A 20,993-nucleotide genomic window follows, 5' to 3' on the forward strand; every position below is an offset into this window, starting at 1 on the left:
GGGACCGGGGGTCCACGGCTCACCAAGCGGGGGTCCCCTTTAAGATGATGTCATCAAAAGAAAGATGGCCGGCGACACATGGTAAGGCAGCCAATCAGAGCGTGGGAACTCCATCCCAACTCTGATTGGCTCTAGTATACCATGTGACAGAGGCTTGGGGAGAACGGATGTGACGTCATTGAAAGCCTGTCACATGTTACTATTTCTTTCCCAGTCTAACTGCATGTTCAATTAATGTACTTAGTTACACTACCAATATCTTTATTTGCCTTAGGCTTTATTGCCTACATACAACATGTTATCATCCTACATTCATAATTCCATCTTATGAATGATCTAGTTATTTGTATGTTTATTGGGATGATGTTCATGGCAATAATATATTATGTATGCAAATCTGCACGTGCTATATAGCCTGTGTTGATTTGCAGAAATTTGGTGGTTCATTTGTACATATGTTTTTTTATATACTTTTTATTTGGTTATATATATACATTTGTATTTACTTTTATTGATCCTTTACTGCCAATTCAAATAACAACCAATTGTTCATAGGTAATGTGTATTTTTTATATTTTCATATATTATTATTTTTTATAGAAATATTTTTTAAGATTAAAATTTGTTTTATATATATAGAATATATATTTTATATATATATATATTTATTTCTATTGGTTATTGTTTGAATTATGATCAGTTAATTGATGCTTTATATTTTTGTTTTCCTTTACTTTGTATTTTGAATATGGTTATATCATGCTTCTTTTTGAAGTCAGAGGGCTCTTGCATGTACAGCCGCGGCCACTTTTATTCTCCAACTTCACCGCATTTTTCCGGGATTATTTTCAGAATGCCACGCACTTCACCACGTTCATGCTGCATTCTGACCACATTCATGTTGTATTCACAGCCGCAGTTGATGTGTTTATTGATAATGGTTCGGATTTAATTGGTTGCAATTCTTCGCGTGTCCGCCAGATGGCAGATATTCATGAATTTTAATGCGCATGTGCTTCAGCAATGTGTCGACTTGCAGGTGTTTCGTTTAAAACCACAGTGGTCTATTTTAAATTGGCGTTGGGACTGAAGGAAGAGGTTACAATAATGTATCAATTTAGGCTTGTAACAGGGGACTTATCCCTGTTGACAAATGTGCCTCTAATACAGCAGTGTGGTGGTTAACTGCTGGTAGGCAATTAACTAACACCACCTGCCTGATTTAGATGGCTTAGAAAAAGCCTGCCTTTGAGACAGGAAGTGACTCCTTAGCTCAACTCGAAAACTCAAAGGGCTGTTTTTAAACGCTCTGCAACTGCTGCTATACAGTCTGCCTACAATAAGACGAGCACCAGACGCGAGGGAAATCTCATGACCGCGCACGTAGAAAAAAGACTATACTTAGAAAAAGTCCTCCTCGAGCGACTGAGGGGTGCTGATCTCAAGCACCTTCGGGAGGAGACACGAATAAACTGGAGAAAGGGCTCCAATCCCACTGGGACTGAGGGTTCTCTTCCTCCATCCACTCTCATTCAAGTCACAGAGATATCTAGAATGAGAGTGGAAGGATGGGCTTTGGCCGTGGCAAGCCCGAGCTTCCCACAAACAGGGGAGATATGTAACAAGGGACTTATCCCTGTTCACAAATGTGCCTCTAATCCAGCAGTGTGGTGGTTAACTGCTGGTAGGCAATTAACTAACACCACCTGCCTGATTTAGATGGCTTAGAAAAAAAAGCCTGCCTTTGAGACAGGAAGTGACTCCTTAGCTCACGTGTGAGCTGAACTTTGGAGACAGAGCAGAGGTACTTGAGTCTCCCAGGAGAGACTGACCAAGAGAACACAGATCTCTGGAGCTGACCATGTCTTAAGCTCTGCCAGAAGACACAGCAGAGCTGCTTCCAAGACACAGGTGAAACTTCTAAACCTGAATGCTGACAAACCCTGATGAAAAGGTAGCAACCAGGGACAGAGAAGATTTTCCCTCCAAATTACAAGGAACAGATAAGACTTTTATTACAAGACTTTTTATATATGTTCATTTCATGCTATGTGTTTGGGGCTGGGAGACATGCTTAACTAAGGGAGTTGTGAATTGCATAGTATTTCACTAGAACCACTCCCAAGTGAATAGAAGCTGTGTTTCCCCCTTGTTTGGATGGTTTCCTGATGTTAAGGAAAAGGCACAATAAAGCCTCGTTATAATTTCACCTTATAAAGTCTCCAATTGTGTACCTCTGTGAACGTCCGACTACAAGGCTTTTTATATTAAAGAAAGACAAGCACCAGTTTCTGGTCTGGTTATTGTCCAGAGATTCCCGCCATGAGTGTACAAGTGCAGCCCGTGTTCCAAAAACCCGACAGAACGTACGCTTATTTAATATGGGCCGCGATTAATGCAACAGATAATAAGATGGCAACAGTTGTTCAAATGTATCAGTATTTTATCGAAAACTATGACTTTTACAAATTTTCGCCAGATCGTCGTGTGTGGAAGCGTGCAATAAGGAAAAAGTTATGTAGCGATCCATGTTTTTTTCTTATTGATCCCGAATTTATTTGAGGGTATTGGTGTGTATCACCGAGTTTTTCCTGTATCTATGATCATGCAGACGGCAAAAGGCGAAAGGTCGTGTTAAAACCACATAAGAAATGTCAGTCGCTGGCAAGCAATGCGCCCGCACCAGCACCGGCTTCCAATAATGTCCAACCATCAGTGACAACCTTTGCTGTCTGTCCACGCATGGATACCTGCAGCCTGAGCCGGATTTCGCGTACCGTTTTGAGCAAGCTTGCATGTACCTAAGCGATTTCCAGCCTCATCAGCTGACTGCGGGTGTAGTAGTCCCTGTCAATGACGTGTCTGATCAAGAATACTGGACTGGCAGTGGCCTGGCGCCAGCTGATTGGGAAATTCTATGGTGAGTAATGTTGCCGTATTTTATTCTGTTTTTTAATTTTGAAAATATCAATATCAGTGCGATTCAAAAGTCAAGCGATTCTCCTGTATGCAATATCATTGGCTGAGCGGCTTCTACAATAGATACTGCACAATTGGTGAAAAGCTAGGCGCATGCGCATTGGAACCTTCTTGAAACGCATATGCGTGTCATTATATCGGCGGTAGACGCATGCGCATTTGAACAGGAGACGCCCCCCGAGAAAATTATTGGTGGGACTGACTGTGGGAACTTCTTTAGGGGACTGACCATTACAGTAAAACTTTAACTTTTGTTTTTCCTCAGAAATGAAAACTTTGTCATCTCATGCGGAAAACGGCAAATGGAGGGATTCCGATGGATAATATCGCTTTGTGTAACAATGCCTGCACATTGCTGAATCGGATTTAAAAAACCACGTACCGGAGTCTACAGTTTAGTGGCCGTTGTTATTGATTAGGATAGAATACATGAAACAGTATGCTGATGTTTTCAGACCGTATACAATACTTTTATATACTGTATAATAAACTCGAGAAAATAAAAAGTATGCGTTTATTCTACATGTATTCTACATTTTCTTTTATTGGTGGAGTAAGTACAAAAACATTTATTTACAAATACTGTACAATGTAAAAACATTTTAAGTGTACAGCAGGTGTATGGTTTACTGCTACTGAAAACATTTATGTAAAGAAAGTCAAAACATTTACAGTCAGTCAGTATGGTTTACAGTAACATGGTGTTATTAAAAAAAATTCCTAGACGATTGAAAAAAGGTATCCCTGTGGGCCAATTTCAGATTTCGCAGAAATTGCTCTACTATAGAGGCTTTTGAGGTAGAGGCGGAAAAAATGAGATAGAGGTTCAGGGCAAGAGGCTACAGTCAGAGATCTATCTCTAAAGCATATCGGCGAGCAAAATTCAGTGATAGGAGCTCAGTACTAAGTGACAAAAAGGCATTGGCAGAAGATCCCAAGTTAATTAGATTTGTGGGGACCTTTAACAATCAATGGTCCGAAATTAATAGAATTCTAAGTAGACACTGGCCTATCCTTATTGAAGACCCGGACCTGAAGGAAGTGTTAAGACCCATCCCCACACTTGTCAGTAGAAGGGCACTGAACTTAAAAGATAAGCTCGTCCACAGCCATTTGCGACCTACTGTATCAAATTCATGGCTGGCTAATAGGTCAACAGGCAATTTTAAATGCCGAGGCTGTAAGGCATGCCCATTCATTTTATTAACCAATACCTTCAACAACTGGAATCATACCAAATCATTCACAGTAAGGCAATTTATCAATTGCAGAACAAGAGGTGTGATATACCAAGTTATATGCCAATGCAACAAGAAATACGTTGGCAAAACCATAAGAGAGTTTCGCCAGCGTATTTTGGAGCATTTGGGAGCTATTCGCAATCATCAGGACACTCCCTTGGCTAACCATATCCACCAAATGCATCAAGGAGACATATCTAATCTCCGATTCATTGGAATAGAAAAGTGTTCCCCCAAACCCTAGAGGGGGAGACTGGAACCGCCTTATTTTACAAAAGGAATCAAAATGGATTTATGTCCTGGGCACTTTAATACCAGGTGGCATAAATGAGGGTTTCCTGTTCTCCCCCTTCCTCTAGGGATTGACATTGGGTATTGTATCCATTTTCTAATTTATCCCTTCCATCTTTTCATTTATCTCAATTTCATCAGTTTTTGTTTCTGCATATTTATCATTATTTTTATTATTTTAATTTATGGTGTATCCTCACCATGAGTCCATCTCACTGTCTATGTTATTTATCTCAGCTCTGTAGGAATCCGTAACATGACCCTAGTAAATTACATTTCGATGTTCATGTCATTTAAGTCAGTCCCATTATGTGCCTTTAAATAATCAAAGTGGTTATTTCTCGCCGCTAGCTCCGATTGGTCTGCCGGTGACCAATTGCATATAAAACTCCCCTCTGCAGTATCCCACGTCACCACCTTTGAAAAAGCCTCCGCGAAACATGCGTCAGGTGGGAGGCGGGACCAAAAGGCTGACGTCATGACGTCACAACGCATTTTTGTTGGGTGGTGAGTGAGAGGCGCCGCTGAGCGCCGGTCTGAGCCGCTGCTTTGCAGGTTTATTCTTCACCTACATTATTAACTGCTATAACTACTTGCTAATTATTAGAGAGAGCTATATGGGCATATCCATTGTCTTCTGCTCTCACACCGTGACGACTGTATCTCTATTGTAGGAGCTGGTTGACACTCTATGTTGTGCGATAAGAGCAGAAGCCTTTAGTGTGTTTGTGGCTATATGTTGCGGCTTCTGGATTTAAAGTAGCAGTCTACGAGACACTAAATATCTGCTACCCATGCGACTCTCACCCCACCCATGGATAGATTACTCCTCAGGAACCACTTTGTGATTTAGTAACAGTGCAGCTCTTTAGTCTAGTATATGAGGCTATAATTTGATACGGGCACAGACTCGTGCCTCAGGGCCACGCTAAACACACTTTGTGGGCCATTATATATTGCACTGTTATGTACTACATCCAATGTGATTTTCGTAGTCATTTATATTACTGAGTGTAAGTAGTGTAAGTAGTGCATACAATGACTGCAGGACAAGTGTTTGATTCAATGCACTAGACTAACTGACCAATTTGGCTGCACATTTTTGTCTGTATTGACTATGGTTTTCTGTGGGAGAATCCATATATTTGTGTAGTTTCTGTATTTCAAGCGTCGTGACCGTCAGTCTTCAGTACCTGTCTGAATAAATACAGGTTTTTAATTAAATATCAGTGCTGGACTTGGGGATCTTTTGATAAACTTTTGTGAGCCAACTCACTACTATTAAGTACTTACCTGTTTAGTTGTACCACCATTCATTTGAATCATTATAATTAAGTATTAAGTATTAACTTTTATTCATCATATAAACTAATACAATGAGTGCATGTTAAAGGGTGTTTCTTTCTCTCACATTTCATGTACAGTAAGTAAAAACATTTCTTTATTAATACAAGTTAAAACACACAACATCTCCTTTATTAAAGTACAGCAAGTCAAAACATGTACAGTACAGGAAAACAGTATGGTGTTATTAAAAAAAAATATTTATTCATAAAATATACAAAATGCACCATGTCCTTTATTAAAGTACAGCAAGTCAAAACATTTACAGTAGGATGGTGTACAGAGCAGTCAGTCAGGCCTGCACAACTCCAGTCCTCGAGGGCCACAAACAGGCCTGGTTTTCAGGATAACCTTGAAAACCGGGCCTGTTTGCGGCCCTCAGGGACTGGAATTGTGCAGGTCCTGTGTGTACAGTAAGTAAAAACATTTCTTTATTAATACAAGTTAAAACTCGCAACATCTCCTTTATTAAAGTACAGAAAGTCAAAACATGTACAGCACAGCAGTATGGTGTTATTCAAAAAAATTCTTTATTCATAAAATTTAAAAAACGCAACATCTCCATTATTAATGTACAGCAAATCAAAACATTTACAAAAATATTTACAAAAAATAAACAACAGTTGAACAGTCATGCAAATGCGTACCCCACCAGATTGTCCTTCCAGGGCCGATGCCTTGTATGCCGCAAAATGCCATTAATGCAGTCTCGAATGCTTTTCATTAAAGGATCTGTAATTGAAAAAAAGCGCAGCAATTCCTCCACAATAGTCTTTCTTAAAATTTCAGGAAGTGCCTTTTTTTGCGATTTCCTTCATAGTTCACTTTGTAGGCCCACTCGCAGTACACCATAAAAACAAAAAAGAGAATTTTTTTTTTGGTCACTCACTCTTGAACTTCGCATTGACAACAACCCCCCCCCACACACCTACACCAAATAAAAAGAAAGAATGACAAAAAGTGGTAATTTACTGCATCAACAGCATGAATCAGTTAATGGTTTTTTTAACTCTCAATTCTCACAGTGCTGTGCAAATCAGATTTACATATCAAATTCGAGAAGGGATTTTCCAAAGCGTTACCGTAAACAAAGCCTCAAAGGGTTGGGGGGGGGGGGAGGTTGAGTGAGTCATGCGCAGTAATCAGCTAGCTCCCATCTCAAAGAGGATTACATGCAGGCGCATAGAGAGGTGATGCTCGGCTAGGGACTGATTAAAAACACAATGGCAAGCTTCAGAAATTGAATGACTCTGTAGATAAGAGTTTCAAATCCTTGAACGAGCCTTGTGTGTGTGCGTGGGGGAGGGGGTACAGGGTACAGCAGCATGAATGATTAGCTCTACTGCAGTTCAAAGAAATGGCATATTTTCAAAAGGCAGGTCATCCTAATAATTTGATCCCTACACCCCCAAATACAGTACATAAAAAGCACACAAATCAACCATGTGACGGTTTATGCAGGCTTGTGTGGAAAAAATAAAAATAAAAAAATGAGGAGAATTTTTTATTTTTTTTGGTCACTCACTCAAGCAAGCAGTGGTGAACTTTCAGACGCATGCGCAGTAATCATCAGCTATCAAGCAAGAATGTGATTGAAACCAGAAAGACACACATTCAAAGGAATGGTGTGGGAGAGGTGTACTGTACTGTAGATAAGATAAGAAGTTGAAATACTGCAGTGCATTAAATTATCCCTACGCGTTTCTTCCATTGGGTCACGTGGTAAAGGAACTACGGTGGTGAAGCAGCCCAGATGCCTGAGTGCAGACGCCAGTACAGGAGTTCCCTGCTTCCCTGTTTCCTCATTGGTGAAGGTTCGTGTACAGCCGTGCAGACCGGGAACCACAAGAAGCTCATCCGAGTTGTCGGAGAGAGGCTTAAACGGTGACACCAACAGCAGCAGTAACATCTTGCAGTGCAAACAACCGCATGAAAATAGAAGAAAGCAGTGGAAGTCTGACGTCCGCCTGGTGCATGGGCTTGTCCCATAAAATGCTTTTAAAACACTGAAAAAGTGTGAGTGTGCAATTGTCTGTCTATGGTAAATTAAACCTTTTATATCAGAATTTACACATGGATCGGGTGCTTTTTCTTTCTCTTTTGTTCTAATAGGTATCGTTGGGAGGTTGGTGAGCCCAAGAAGAAAGCTGCCCGGACCATATTTTTCTTTTTAAAGGATTCATATGGACACATAAGTATTGTTTTATTTTTTATTCAATTTTTTTCATGTTTTATTTTGTTCATATGATTAGACTTTTGTGATTTTTTTACATATGTTTTTGGTAATTTTTATATTTATTTTTCATTTTGCTACACACTTTTTTCATTTTTTATTTTTTTATATTTTTTTATATTTTATACATCACTTTGTTCCATATCACAATTTTTATATTAATAATTTATTGTTATTAGGCATCTGTGCAGGGTGTGTCGTCTTGCTGGTCAGGACCAGGGTTGCAGCAATTTGGGTGTACTGTATGCTGATACGGGCGCTGTCTTATATTTCTTTTCACAAATATATATATATATATATATATATATATATATATATATATGTAACGGGTTTTCCACCCCACCCAATCTCATATATTGTGTGGGTGAGTAGAACATGCAGTGTTACCGGTGTGGTGCGTATACCTGCAGGCTCACAGGAGGTCTGAGCCTCCGCTAATGAGAGCCTGGGGTGAATCCTCTGGAACGGATCTTCTTTCAGCGCCTCCACCTATGTAGGATTCTATGGAAGTGTAGAATGACCCTACATAGGAACCCAATCAGAAACCACACACACAGTGATTATATAATAACTAAGGACTTTACTTATGAACATAGGACATACGTGCATACTACATTAGTAACCAACCTGTGTCCCTCTCTAGAGGAAACACCTATTGCGTCGCGCAGGACGCTTCCCAAACATCAGTGAACCCACCCATTGTCCAAAACCCCACCCAATGTCTCACACTCCCGCAGAGAGGCAATGGGTGACTGCGCAGTCACAGTTAGCTATGGGCCCGGTGGTGCACTTATATATTGATACCTTCCGAGCACTCCAGTACTCGGGTCGGCAACGGGTATCTCGTCGACGAGGACTCCTCCAACCGAACTCCTGCAGACAGTAACACAGTCTCTGTGGACCCCAACGTGGGTCCAACCGCTTTCCGGGAACAGCAACGTGACACACCCTGCACTATAGGCCGTCCCTATAGCACAGCATCCTTAAGTGGCTTAAGGGTCAATCTCCTAGGGCATTCGGGGTTGCCTATCCTATATAGGTAGGTCTTGTACCCACCCTATTCATAATACGGGCCCTGGGCCATGGCTCCCCGAATTGGTTACCGCTATGAACCCCCCCAGTTGCCTCGTACTACGCGCAATGCCGCCCTGGGCCAGGGCTCCCTGGATTGGTTACCGCTATGAACCCCCCCCAGTTGCCTCGTCACTCGCAACATGGACCCTGGGCTATGGCTCCCCGGACTGGTTACCGCTATGAACCCCCCAGCTGTCTCGTGCCACTAATTCACCTAAACGCCTGCCGCAACACTCTGCAGACTAACCTCAGCCCCCTTTATCCCTGGCTATTCCCCAGCTCTGACTACCATGAGTGACAGGGTCCCTCTCTGAGACTTTCCCTGGCAACACTCACTAACCTGGGGTAATACAAGGTTAACTAGGGCCTTAGTGCAGGGAGTCTCCGGCTCTTGCACCCTACCTCCTTCCTTCCTTGGGCTCCTGACTCTGACTGCCGTACTCCAAGCCCGTGAAATGTATCTATATCCCTCCAGGGCAGTCCTACAGCCCTATTGGCTCCTATGAGGCACCTGGTGCCTCCCTCGCTAAGCACTATGGGAATTGTAGTCCCTGGGCGCCTGTAATAACATTGGGGCCGCATGCGTGCCTGTCCTACACCTGCACTAACCCCTAATGGTCGCCGCAACCTCTCCCTGTCTATCCCTACTCTCGCGCGACCCTCTAAAGGCTGGCTGTATTCCCTACCTACTTCTGCGCATGCGCGACTCTGCCCTGAATCTGGGGCTCTAACTGCGCATGCGCGACTAAGGGGCAATGGCGGCTCTCACCTGTTCGATCGCCGCGCGGGGCCGCCATTGGCCTCGGCGGCGCCCGCGATCGAACACCAGGTGAGGGGGGTGCTGCTCAGCAGGGGAGACCCGGCTACATATATATATATATATATATATATATATATATATATATAATATATATATATATATATATATATATATATATATATATACTTAGTTAAGTTATGGTGAGTAAAAAAAGTGACAAAGCGCCCCTCCACAGCAAAGCATATAGCAAATGGAAATACAACTGTATGCTCATTTGTATGTCTTGAAAATATATATATATATATAATATATATATGTAACGGGTATTCCAACCCTCCCAAGAGCATATGGTACATGTATGCGGGGGAACCCAAGGTTACCAGGTGTGGTGCTTTACCTGTTAGGCTAAGGTCCCGTTGCACGCGTCCGCACGGCTGGCTTGCTTGCCGGCGGCGCGTGCAACTCGCTGTACCGCGATCTGCGGTCTACAGGAAACTTCAGTAGTAGCGGGGGGGGCGTGGCCAAACAGGTCGGGGGGGGGGGTGCGGCCATGACGTAAGGGGGCGCGGCCATGACGTAGGGGGCCGGAGCGGGAGGTGGGCGGGAGTGGGAGGATTGACAGGGAGGGGGGGGCGTGGCTTGAGTGGAGGGACCCGCTACTCTTCCCCCCCTCCCTCCACGGGCTGCCACGGGCTGCAGGTAAGTAAAAAAACACACACACGCAGGCACTCATACATACATACATACACACACACACACAGACAGCCACTCACGCACTCATACACACACATACACACACACACACACACACAGACAGAGACAGGCACGCACGCACTCAGGCACACACATACACACACATACACACACACACAGACAGGCACGCACGCACTCAGACACACACACAGACAGGCACTCATGCTGCTTTCACTCCACACTCCTCCCCGCTCCCCGAAGCCTCTCCTCCTCCCGCAGCCTCCCCTCCCCATTGGCTCACAGCCACACCACGTGACGCGTCGAAGCTAGGAAACACCATTCTCTTGTGTCTCCTAGCGGCTGATGCGCCACAGCGTGTAGTCAGCTGTGCCGCCAGGGGGGACCGGGACCGGCTCGCGAGGATTCCCCTGCTGGTGGGGAACTCGCTACATTGCCGCCCGCGCCAACGAGCGCAGCGGGTCCCAGGCCTTAGGCTCACAGGGGGCCTAAGCCTCCACCACAGGGAGTCTGGGGCATGTATAATAACAATAGGAGTAACCTCGTACTCGGTGCAGCGTCTCCACCTGTGATGGCTCCCACCAGTGGGGGAGTGATCCTCACAGGACAATATATATATATCACACAACAGCATTAAACCAACCAATAACTTTACTTGTGATCATAGGAACGTACTTATGCATATAACATCAACAGGTGTCCCTCCCTAGAGGAGACACTACTACTGCGTCTCGCCGGATGCTCTCCCCCTACACCGGGTGATCCCACCCCGTGTCCAACAATCCCCACACAATGTCCCGCACTCTTTCAGAGAGAGGATATGTGTGACTGCGCAGTCACTAATGAACATAATAGGATCGTTGGTGCACTTGTTGATAAGGTTACCTGCCGAGCACTCCAGTGCTCGGGCCTGCAACGGGACTTCACAAAGGATCAGACGAGTTCCTACATGACATCCAGGATCCACCCGCTTGGTGATCCGTCAGGGGCGATCCCACCCTGAAGATAGTCCAGCTCTCTTTAATGGCATAGACGAGCCCAAGTCTCTCAGCAGGAAACGCAGTGTCTGCTGTGTCCCTAACTAGCAAATGGCTAATGGGGCAGGGTCCCTAACCTAGGGCCTGTCCCTATGGCACTTAGCTATAGGTGACTCAGGGCTTATCTGGGGCCTAGGGGGCTGCTGGCCTAGTGCAGGGAGTCACTGACTCCTGCACCCTACCTCCTTCCCCTAGCTGCTCTGGTCACCAACTGACAAACGTGCTGCAAGCCCACGAAATGTATCAATTCTCCCTTGAAGGGAGATGCTGTGGCCCTATAGGCTCCCTGGGGTCATGTGGGCTGCTCCTAAGGCTCATGGGAGCTGTAGTCCCTTTCTAGAGCTCTCTCCCTATTGCCCAGCATTATCTCTCCCTATTGCCCAGCATTATCACTGCGCATGCGCGATGTCTCTGGCTGGCCGCCGCATGAATTGTGGCACTGCGCATGCGCGAACTGAACAAAGATGGCGGCGCCCTGCTCAGGAGCCGCCGGGAACTCGGAAACGCCAAAAGCGCTCCCTGCACTGGCCCCCACCCTCCAGAAGTGCCGGCGGGTCTGTCGAGTGACCCCCGGCAGCGGAGGAAATGAGGGAAGGGTCGCAGGGCAGCAGAGATGCAGAGGGGACCTGGCTACATATTTATATATATATATATATATATATATATATATATATATATATATATATATATATATATATAATATAATTGGCTGCACCTAAGGTAGAGTCAGGCTCTCTTCAAAACACCGCTTTTCTACTACACAATACTGCATATTTATTTCCTCTTAGCAAGATACTGCTTTGAAACTGTGATCAGAATTAGCAGTGAAAGTAGCATACCGTTTTGGTAAGAATAAATCCGATTTGAACTTCTCCAATGTGATTTCCTAGCTTGCAAAGCAATATCATTTTAGTGGTGAGATTCATTAAACATATTAACACTAATACCTGTCAAAGGCCACAGAGCAGTGCATTTATTTATTAACAGTGCTAGAAAAACCTTTGTGTTTTGTTACAGTGGTCACCTAGGCTGACAAGTGAGCCTGCACCTTGTGAGTTTGGAATCCCTTTGGGATGCATTAGCATAACACTGTTAACAGCACTTTGTTGAATGCCTTTGATATCTGTGCCGACAGTAACAATGTTAAAAGTCAAAGAAATCAAGAGCAATGGAGACTAGAAGAAAGCAAACATATGCACAGGAGGTATTGAGACTTTTATGTCTACTTTGAAAATGTTCTGTGCTGCTACATACTGTAGTTAAAGTATTTTTAATACATAAGGGAACTTTGTAATTTACTGCTTACGGAAATAGATGGTTCTCCCTTGTATGAGCTGCACTGTATCCTACACATCTCCTTTTAGGGTAAACAATAAAATCCATCACTCTCTCTTCAGTTTTTTTCACACATAGAATGCAGTTCGAAGTTCTTAGAAGCCGTACAGTGTCCTGGAGAAGAGAAGTAGGTTGTGATACCTTTTAGTGGATCAACAATATATGAAATGGTAGTGAAAAAAAATGAAATGGTAGTGTACGGAGCTTTCAAAACTTCAGAGGTTATATATATATATATATATATATATATATATATATATTTATAATATTATATATTAACACACACATTCCCAGCTAGCTCAAACTCCCATATATATGTAGCCCCAGTCCCCCTTGTGCTTCCCTAGCCCTTATCTTCATTCCGGGGGCATGCGGCGGCAGCGGGAAAGGTTGCGGTGGCGCGTGACCGGCGAGTGCATCGCCAGAGGGTCCGGCGGTGCCATCTTGCATTATGTTGCGCATGCGCCAAATGCCGCGCATGCGCAGTACATGCTCGCGAAGCGCATTTGTTAGAGTAGGCTCTGCAAAGGACTACAGCCCCCAGAAGGCATAGGGGCATGTAACCACATGACGCCAGGGAGCCAATCGCGTGGCTGGATTCCCCTGCTCACAGATAGATACATTTCGCTCAGCCCATGCTAGTCAGTCAATGCTGGGACAGGATAGGGGTAAGAGGTATGTGGGGATTGTGAACAGAGTGGGGGCGGGTTACAGACGTGTGTGGCAAGTGGGTAGCTGTAACCAGTAGCCAATATATAATATATATATAAGTTACTATCAGTAAACTGTTATTCTGTGTTACCCTGTGTATTCTTTGTGTGAGTGTATGCCTGTATATGTATATGGATGCTGTAACGGGCAAATCCACATAGTAGGATCCATTACAAGTGGAGGCGCCGACCAAGATTGTTCCAGAATTCACCCCAGGCTCCCTGCAGCAGAGGCTCGGACCTCCTGTGAGCCACACTTATTGCACCACACGTACACCATATACACGTATCACACAGAGGGTGGGGATACATATATATATATATACATGCAAATTATTGGCATACATTAAACTTTGCCACAAATATGGCGTTTATTCAGAGGCGCAAATATTAATTGATCACATTAGTCTCTGTAAATCGAGCACATTAGTCTCTGTAAAAAATTTTTTTTGCAAGTGCCAAGTATTCGAGGAGTGTGCCCCCTGCAAAGTTGCAAATATGTGCAATAGGGGCCATTTGTGTGCACATTCCCAAATCAAATTAGATTTTAATTTTCACATTTGCAGATCAAATGTTATAACTGTAACCCTTTTTGTGAACCGGCCGACCCACCCAATCTCACATTGGCCCCTCGTGGTCTAACCGGTCCCTTTCCCTGCAACACACCTGCTCCTAAAGGGTTACTGGTACTGCATAACACCTGTGGCTCCAGGAGATCTGAGCCTCCGCTAGCTGGGAGCCTGGGGAAACCCTTAACGTTACCTGGTGCAGCGCCTCCACTTACCCAGGATCCCCCGTTAGGAAAGATAGCCCTGGGTAAGAAATACAATAACACACGTAGATAAACCAATAACTGACACTTTACTTAACACACACATATAACTCAATACATAACATATCATGACATCACCTGATGCTCTACCCGCATCACCTCAGCCCAATGTCTGGTGTTCCCCACCCAGTGTCCTGTGATCACCCCACACCCAATGTCCCGCAATCCTGCGAAAGGTCGTGGGTGACTGCGCAGTCACTATATTAAGCTAGGGCCCAGTTGGTGCACTTATAATACTTGAAGATACCTTCCGAGCACTCCGATGCTCGGGACCGCAACTCTCTTCTAAAAGGGTCAGACGTCCGTCTGATCCTTTCCAGGTACTCTGCCGGTGGACCCCAACGAGGGTCCCACCGCTCCGCGGGAACTGCAACCGATCACGGCAACACCAACCGCATGGGAACAGCAACTGCCGCTATCAGCTTTCTGCCTAACTACTTCTAGAGTGACAGCAAACCTAACCTAGGGCCTGTCCCTGATGAACCGCAACCTGGGATGGCTTGGGGAAAACTCCTAGGGCCTGTGGAACATAACCTGCCCCCCTTCCCCTAGCTACCCAGTCTCAACTGTAACTGCTAATCCTAACAGCCTAACGCACCTGCAGCCAACACTCAGCTCACACTGTCAGCCTGCAGGGATTCACACACACTTCACACACACTGCACGCACTGCGCCCAGCACATGCAGCGACACACACACAGACAGCTGCAATCACACACAGCCGCCTGGATCCCGCAGCAAATCCACTGCATGCACGCTGTGCCTCTGTGACAGTGCCCACAGCACTCTCCGCTGTGGCACTGCCAAACCTGCACCTTCCACACTCAAGGGTCACCTCCCTAGCTAAGGCGTCCCTCCTCAGTTACCCCCTGCCCTTACCCGGGAATTGGGGCCTGCCTGGGAATCTAGAGAGAACCCTTACCTGATGCAGGAGCCACGCGCTCCCTGCACCCTTCCTCTGCTCTGCCCTGACTGACGCAGCAAAGCCCGGGAAATGTATCTATATTCCCGGGCTGAGCTTCCTCCAGCCCTATTGGCCACACTCAGGCACCTGATGCCTGTCTCCCTAAGCCTCCTGGGAATTGTAGTTCCCAGGGGGCTGTCTATGCATTGGGGCCGCGTGCGCGCTTCCTTTGCGCATGCGCGAACCCCTAATGGCCGCCTCAACCTCTCTACTACCTTCCCTACTCTCGCGCGACCTCTCCCTAGCCCTGGAGTCCTATCGCGCTCTGGCCGCCTCCTGCGCATGCGCGAACCTACGCGCAATGGCGGCGCACTCTCTCCTAGCCGCCGAGCCGGTGGCAACGCGATCGCGGCCCTAGCGACGGCCCAATCGCGTCCCCGGCAACCAGCCTGCACCGCTCCCTGCACTGGCCCCCACCCTCGCGAAGTGCCGGCGGGTCCGTCAAGGCCTCCGGCGGCACCCGCTACCGCATGGCACTCGCGGAGGGGGGCCAGAAAGAGAAAATTTACCTCGGGGCTACATAACATTCGAAGAATGGGAGTGTGAAGAGAAAATAGTGGTTGGTGTAAGTACATTTCCATGCCAAATTCAAGATGTAATGTTTAATAACTGTGAATCACATTTTGTCAAAACGCACTGCATAGAATTTGAGGATCGAATTTTGACCCATATGTCCATCTCTTCTAAAATACAGAAACAAATGGAACACAGCTCTGCAATCTTGAAGAATGCAAAACATGTCAACAGTTATGAACAACGATCACCATACACACAGCTTAGAACAATACAATCCATGCAAGCACCATTCACCTGCAAAGCCAGCAATGCAGTGTATCCTATTAAATGCAGCAGTATCCTATTAAACAGGCCCTTCAGAACAGGATACAGTAAATCACCACAAAGTGTCAGACACCGATAGGACAGTATTGTTCCCAAACAGGATACTCACTCTCTGGCTTATTAATTCTCTAAGGAAATGTACAAAAATACCCTCTATGCAAAAAAGGAAAAATGGGTTGCATTCAAATACAGGAGGATCCAAGTGTGCGTGTTAAATCAAGGACACATGAAGGTGAATCTATCCAGCAGAGACTGGATAGAGACAGAAGACACACCACAAACAAATCTAAAGTTCCAAATAAATATATTAAATAAACAAAATATTATATGGGGCAAAGATCCAACAGTTCCTCATTGGGAACCAAAATTCTATTTTGCCCTTGTGTAATATTTTTAATTTAATACATTTATTTTGCAACTGTATCTTTTGTATGCTGTTTTTTCTGTTCTCCCTGTGCTGAATAGATAGCTATCAAAATTACATGGCAGAGAAGAATATGGAAATTATTCAACTTGTATCTGGACTGTAAAAATAATGGCTTAAATCAGGGGTGGGGAACCTTTTTTCTGCCAAGGGCCATTTGGATATTTATAACATCGTTCGCGGGCCATACAGACACAGACAGGCAGGAACACGGCAGGCACACAGCAAGCATGTAGGCACAAAGAACCCCGCCCCCTTCCTCTGGTAGTTGCTGCTGCTGGGGGGATCGTGTAGGGCGGATGCTGGGGTAAGTGCGGGGGGAACTGCTGGAGAAGCATGGGGGAAGTGCGGGGAATGCTGCGGGGACTGCTGCGGGGGGAGTACGGTGGCTGCTGGAGGATTGCTGGGGCTAGTACGGTGTCTGCTGGGAATCGTGTAGGACTGCCCGCACATCACACCACCTCCTCCTCCCGATCAGGTGCGCGGCGGCCATTTAAAAAAAAATTAGCGCGACCCGGGTTATAGCAGTTGCCTTAGCAGGGCCAGACCAAATGATTTCGAGGGCGTTATACAGCCCTCGGGCCTGACGTTCCCCACCCCTGGCTTAAATGAACTGATACTGGAGTCATAACACATTATGGCAACATTTAACCAACGTCATGTTCCCCATCTGAGAGATGCTGTTAGCAAATCAGCCTCACAGCTTTCTGATATTCATCTAACGGGCTTAGCTCCTGCTAATTTATGACAACCCTTTTAAGACTCCATATATAGAGGGCACCTTCATCTCTACTCATCACTTTAGGATACATGTTTTCTTCTAACTCTGCTGCAAAAGTACAGTAGATTTGAAGACAAAACCACTGAGGTTTCAAAAGCTCTGTACACCATCATTTCATCTATGAAAAGCTCTATGTCGGTTTCCTAAAAGGTATCACAACCTGCAATGAAACTTCACAAATATACATACACTAGCGGAGAGACCCGGCGCTGCCCGGGATGTAATGTTCCTGCTCCTCTCTCTCTCCTCTCTCCTCCCCCTCTCTCTGTTTGTCCCCCATTCACATCAATCCAGTCCCCCCCTCACTCCTTTACAGCTCTGTTTGTCCCCCTTTACAGCTTCATGCAGTGTGTGTGCATCAGCCATCAAACACACACACACAGACTGACTGACGCACACACACACAGTCAGTGTGTGCGTGTGTGTGTGCCTCACTCAGTGTGTGCGTGCGTGTGTGCGGCAGTCAGTGTTTGTGTGTGTGTGTGCGTCAGTCTGTGTGTGTGTGTGTGTGTGTGTGTGTGCGTCAGTCAGTGTGTGTGTGTGCGCGTCAGTGTGTGTGTGTGTGTGTGTGTGTGTGTGTGTGTGTGCGTGCGTCAGGGTGTGTGTGCTTGTGGCTGTCAGGGGTTGTGTGCGTGTGGCTGTGAGGGGTTGTGTGCGTGCGACTGTGAGGGTTTGTGTGCATGCTGCTATGAGGGGTTGTGTGCGTGCGGCTGTGAGGGGTTGTGTGCGCGCGTCAGTCAGGGTGTGTGTGTGCGTCAGTCAGGGTGTGTGCGTGCGTCAGTCAGGGTGTGTGCGTGCCTCAGTCAGGGTGTTTGCGTGCGTCAGTCAGGGTGTGTGCGTGCGTCAGTCAAAGGGCAGGTGTGGGGGGGGGGTGAAGGGCAGGGGTAGGGGGGGTGAAGGGCAGGGGTAGGGGGGGTGAAGGGCAGGGGTATGGGGGTGAATGGCAGGGGTAGGGGGGGTGAAGGGCAGGGGTAGGGGGGTGAAGGGCAGGGGTAGGGGGGTGAAGGGCAGGGGTAGGGAGGGTGAAGGGTAGGGTGGGTGAAGGGCAGGGGTAGGGGGGGTGAAGGGCAGGGATAGGGGGGGTGAAGAGTTGGGGTGGTGAAGGGTGGGGGTGTGTGAAGGGCAGGGGAAGGGGGGTAAAGGGCAGGGGTAGGGTGGGGTGAAGGGCAGGGGTAGGGGGGGTGAAGGGCAGGGGTAGGGGTGAAAGTGAGGCACAAATTGTTGGCAGGAGTAAAATGTCCCTCTCTACACACACACACACACACACACACACACACACACACACACACACACACACACACACACACACACACACACACACACACACACACACACACACACACACACACACACACACACACACACCGGGAGTGAGAGGTGGTGGAGAGTGGGACTGGGGTAGGAGTCTTGGGGTAGGTGGCGCTTACCCTCCGTCCGGGAGCCGGTGCAGGGTGGCGATGCACGTTGTGGGGATGTTGCTGAGAGGTAAGGGTGCGGCGGTGAGGTAGCGGCGGTGTCTTTCCGGGAGCCGGTTGAGAGCGAGGGGGGAGGAGCCTGAAGTTGGCGGCAGGGGCAGGAGGGCCGCGCTTCCCCTCCCTCTGGGAGCCAGTGCAGGGCACTCACATGATGGGGGGGTGGGGGGGAACAGAGGGTGTGTGTGTGTGTGTGTGTCTCCTTTGGCCCGTCACTCTGCCTTAGGCCAATGAGAGGTGTGTGGGGGCGGGCGGGCCAAGGGAGCAATCTCATTGGCCTGGCCCAAGGTCCAATGGGATTGCCGCTAGGGACACAGGGAGACACATACAGACACTGACACATATGACGCTTTGAGAAATATATAGTAAGATTATGATCAGAATAGAATACATTCAGTATAATGTACAGATGTAGCAAGACTTACAGTCCCCAGTGTCTGGGACGAACAAGCAAAGTCTGCGACGCTGTCTGCCACGATCATGCAACGAAGGTGGGGAGGGGGTGGGGGGTGTGGAGTATGGGGATCCATGCTTCTGAATGGGAACCCCTACAATATTAATCATGGCCTTACAATTCCATATAATATCATCTCTCGTTGTTCCCACGAAAATATCAAAATACATTGTTATTAATTCACAATGATAAATTTAAAGAACCTAAACCATGTATTTTGTATTGTTTAAGCACACAGGTAACAAATGCATATAAACCCCAACATTAAACTGTTTTATGCAATTATATATTTTTTTCACTAAAAAAAAATACCCCCTTTCAATAAACATTTTATTCTTTTGGTTCATACATTTGATAACTTAATCTACAGAAGAATAGATATTGAAAGTAAATACATCTGCCATGATGCCTGAACTTCATTATGACTAGAACGACTTAATTGCATTTGTTTGTCTATCAGCTGCCAAGTTCACCATACTGTATTATATTATGAAATACCTTGTATTGAGGTTGGAAGATCTATAATAGAACAGTCTGGGATGACTCGCAGAGTTAGTATGCAGCTTCCAGGAAAGATAAAAGGAAGCACTGATGACCTTAATGATAAAACTGTCTCCTATCTCCTGTCTCCAGGAGGATCAGTTATGATGCTGATTTGTGGCACTGAAGGCTCCTTAAATATGTTGAGAAGCACAATAAAGTGCATTCATTTATATGTATGTATATTGTATATATCTCTTATTATTGGATCCCAGGAAAAGATTGAAATTGAAAGTACTTTTTTTTAACTAGAAAGGGGCCTATGCACTAAGCACCGGGGAACATTTGCAAAAATGGAGAGTAGCTGGCGAAGAGACGATCTCCCCTCCGGGCTCACCCGGCGAGTTCTATCTGCTGCAGAGAGGGCGAGCCGCGTCTTCCTGCGCAAAGCTCGGCGGAAATTAAAGTTGTAACATTTTCATTTTATTACTAGTGTAGATGAGCAGGGGGTCTCTGGAGCTGAACTGCATTTGTTTCAGGTCCGGGGACACCCTGCTTCCTTAGATACAGGCCCTGTTAGGGGGTTAAACAACAGTGCCATGTTGATTGTGGGTAGCAGTTGTGGGTTAAGGTGGTATTTGGTCATGGATGGGTGTTTAGGGATTGCTGGAGCTAACCCCCTCATTACCATTGAGGTAAATAACGCTAACGTAATCAAGGAGTTAACCCCTCCCGCTACTGACACGGTAGGCCTAAACACCCGTCCTTGGGCCAATATCCCCTTCACCCACCACCGCTACCCACAGTAAAACAAAATACTAACAACAGGCAAGGCCTAAACACTCACCAAGGGCCAAATAAACACCTTCACCCACCCCCGCTAGCCACAATAATCATGGCACTGGTTGTTAACCCTTTCATTGGCAGCGGTTAGCCGCTAAGATAATGAAGTTGCCTGTAAATGCATTTTTCATGCATCTGATTCATGCCGGGGGCCTCTGATGGTGATATTAATAGGTATCATCTCCAGA

The sequence above is a fragment of the Ascaphus truei genome, chromosome 4, assembly GCF_040206685.1.
Source record: "Ascaphus truei isolate aAscTru1 chromosome 4, aAscTru1.hap1, whole genome shotgun sequence".
In the NCBI taxonomy this organism is placed as follows: Eukaryota; Metazoa; Chordata; class Amphibia; order Anura; family Ascaphidae; genus Ascaphus; species Ascaphus truei.